This window comes from Gossypium hirsutum, chromosome A10 (genome assembly GCF_007990345.1).
Source record: "Gossypium hirsutum isolate 1008001.06 chromosome A10, Gossypium_hirsutum_v2.1, whole genome shotgun sequence".
NCBI classification, from domain to species: Eukaryota; Viridiplantae; Streptophyta; class Magnoliopsida; order Malvales; family Malvaceae; genus Gossypium; species Gossypium hirsutum.
The window spans coordinates 9,623,167-9,627,102 of NC_053433.1; positions in this window are offsets into that span (position 1 = coordinate 9,623,167).

Consider the following 3,936-nt stretch of genomic DNA (forward strand, 5'->3'; position numbering starts at 1 on the left):
ACCCACCAGATCAGATAATTGTGGCATAGCCACCAGGATGCTTCCTCCATAGTATAACCCAAGTCCCCATGCAACAGATATATAATCATGGCATACATCATACAGAATCAGATCGTCATTCTTTTCAGTCAAAAGTAACCCTAGGGGTATAATGGTAATTTTGCATACATAGGGGTATTCAAGTAATTTAACTATTCTTAAGGTTTTCATACATAACATAGTCATTTACGTACGATCAAAAACACTTCCCGCATTTTCTTACCAATTTGGGCCCGTTGGCCCATTATCCCGTTTTTGGCTCATTAAGCCCAAAAATATCGAAATGCACAAAATTGCGCACTCTGCAGTCTTATCACTTTAATTTACCATATACATCAAACTATTAATCTCATGAACATTCACACACTCGCAAGATCTCAAAATACCGGCTTTTCGACATTTCAGCTTTTCGGCTTGTGCCGATCTAGTCTATAAGAGGGTGTTAGTTACACACCTGTTTGCAACGATATGCTGAGGAGATCCACACACGAACCGCCTACAATTAGATTACTAACACGTTAATCTAACAATTCAAATACGAATTACGTATTAACCCCTTACAATATTCAGCCAACCACACCTAAAGATCAGAGTAAGCTTATAAGAAATCAATAAGCAACTCATTAACAAATTTTTGTCAGTGTTTACCACATAATCATAATTTCACTGCAAGCTATCTTCCTGAGCAACAGTCACTAAATCATTTATAACTGGAGCTACAAAACACCAAATCAAGTGTCGTTAATTTTCCCTGAAAATAGACTCAGATATCTTCAACCCATAGAATTTTCAGAATTTTTGGTTTAGCCAATCTTTACCAGATTTTTCTCAAAGTTTCCCATGTTTCACTGTTTGACTAATTTGACCACCCTTCATTACGAATCAAATTTCTCATTGTACAGAATTAAAAATATGTTCTTGTTTATTTCATTAGAAAATAGACTCAATAATCTTTAATTACATAATTTATTCATCTTCTAATTCATCTCCCACAATTTATGGTGATTTTCCAAAGTCACATTACTGCTGCTGTCCCAAGCAGATTTCTTACCAAATCACTCTTTCACACATACCTTGCATGCATGTTATTTAAACATGTATATCACCAATCAATCATCACATATCTATGATTTTACTTAAGTATAATCTCCATTTCATCATTTTAAAGCACAACATGTTAGCCGATTTTTCCCTTTAGCATCTAAGGCACATGCATGCTCATTTGTTTGGCTCAACTTCACCTATCTTCCAATTTTCATCAAAAGAACATGAAACAACAACCATTTCCTTCGTTTTAATTGATGAATAAATGCTCACAACACAACTAAAAACCAAAATATGCTTCAAGAGTTAAGGTAGAATCAAGAAGAACTCATGAACCTCAAAATAGAAGCAAGGTACCAAGAACTTACGTTCAATTTTCCTCTTCCTAGTGACCGAATACTCAAGAGCTTTCTCCTCTCCTTTCTCTTCTCTAACTTTCGGCTATGATGAACAAAGATGGACAAAACTTTATTCTTTTCATCCTTTTGTTATTTTTTTACCCAACATTTTATGACACAAAATAACCTATATTATTTGTGCCATACCTATGCCATAATGTCAATAAAAAAAATGCCCATAATGCTTATCATGCCCATCATGGAACATTTACCTAACCCATTATTAATTTTTTATCAATTTGTACCGTAAATTATGGATATCAAGTGCACATATTGTCTTCAACAACATGATGGCCGGCCACTTCTTGTAAAATGGGAGGTTTGACATACAAATCCTCCTATTTTGCACTACTATTTATTTGGCCACTACAAATTAGCCTATAGCATTTTCAAACATTTTCACATAGGTCCTATTTCATAATTTCACTCACAAATGACAAAATCAAAGCATGAAATTTTGCCAACATTCACAGAATTCCCGAAATTGGGGCGTTACAACTCTACCCCCTTAAAGAAATTTCGGCCTCGAAATTTACCTGATCCAAATAGTTGAGGGTATTGTTGACGCATAGTCTCTTCTGATTCCCAAGTAGCTTCTTCCCTTCCATGATTATGCCAAAGCACTTTCACTAACGGGACAGATTTCCTTCTGAGAACCTTAACTTCTCGAGCCAATATTTGCACAGGCTCCTCTTCTAAGGTCAAATTAGTCTGAAGTTCAAATTCTGCAACTGGCAGGACATGAGCAGGGTCAGAACGATAACACCTTAACATGGAGACGTGAAAAACATCGTGAATCCTGTCTAACTCTGGATGTAATTCCAACTGATAAGCCACTGGGCCTACTCGCTTCAAAACCCAATAAGGCCCAATGAACCGCGGACTCAACTTGCCCTTCCTACCGAACCTTAATATCTTCTCCCAAGGAGAAACCTTTAAGAAGACCATATCACCTACTGAGTACTCAATCTCCTTACGCCTCAAACCTACATACAACTTTTGCCTATCAGATGCTTCTTTTAACCGGTCCCTAATTATTCTGACCTTATCCTCAGTATCAGCTACCAACTCTGGTCCAAGAATTTGTCGCTCTCCTAGTTCAGTCCAACAAGTAGGTGTACGACACCTTCGTCCATACAGTGCTTCATACTGTGCCATTCGAATACTTGCCTGGTAACTATTATTGTACGCAAATTCTGCCAACGGCAAGTAATCCTCCCAACTACCTCGAAAGTCAATCACGCATCCCTTCAACATGTCCTCCAGAATCTGAATAACCCTCTCTAATTGACCATCAGTTTGGGGATGGAAACCTGTACTAAAGTTCAATCGCGTCCCCAACGCCTCATCCAACTTTTGCCAAAACCGAAACTTGAATCTGGGATCCCGGTCAGAGACAATCGAAACTGGGACTCCATGAAGTCGTACAATCTCCGCCACATACAGCTTGGGTAACTTTTGAAGCGAAAAGTCAGTACGTACAGGTATGAAATGGGCTGATTTGGTCAACCTATCCACAATCACCCACACCGAGTCTTTCTTTGATGGTGTCAAAAGCAACCCACTCACAAAGTTCATGGTTACCCTCTCCCACTTCCAAAGTGGTATCTTCACCGGCTGTAACAGTCCAGAAGGTAATTGATGCTCAGCTTTCACTTGTTGGCATGTCAGACATTTTCCTACAAACTCCGTTACTTCTCGCTTAAGTCTAGGCCACCAATACAATTCTCGCAAGTCGTGATACAACTTATTCCCTCCAAGATGCATGGCACATAGTCCCCCATGAGCTTCCTTCAATATTGTCTGCCTTAAATCAGAGTCCCTCGGAACACAACTTCTTCCTCGAAAACACAGAACTCCATCACCATTTAAACTGAACTCAGAAGTTTCCCCTTCCTTAACTTGTTGAAAACGAGCAACCAAAGACTCATCTTCCAACTGCTTTTCCTTAATCTGGTCCACCCAGGTTGGCCTTACTTGCAATTCAGCCAACAAACTGCCATCATCATACAGACTCAAACGAGCAAACATTGCTCTCAGATCAGATACGGTTCTACGACTTAAAGCATCGACTACCACATTAGCCTTGCCTGGGTGATACTCGATCGAACAGTCATAATCCTTAAGCAACTCAATCCATCTCCTTTGCCTAAGGTTTAGATCCTTCTGAGTCAACAAATACTTAAGACTCTTGTGCTCTGTGTATATAATACACCTCTCCCCGTATAAGTACTGTCTCCAAATCTTAAGTGCAAATATCATTGCCGCCAACTCCAAATCATGAGTAGGATAGTTTCCTTCGTGAGGTTTAAGATGTCGTGATGCATATGCAACCACCTTACCCTCCTGCATTAACATGCAGTCCAAACCCACGTGTGATGCATCACCGTACACAGTAAAATCCTTTCCAGACTCCGGCTGAATCAACACAGGTGCTTCAGTCAGAACTTTCTTC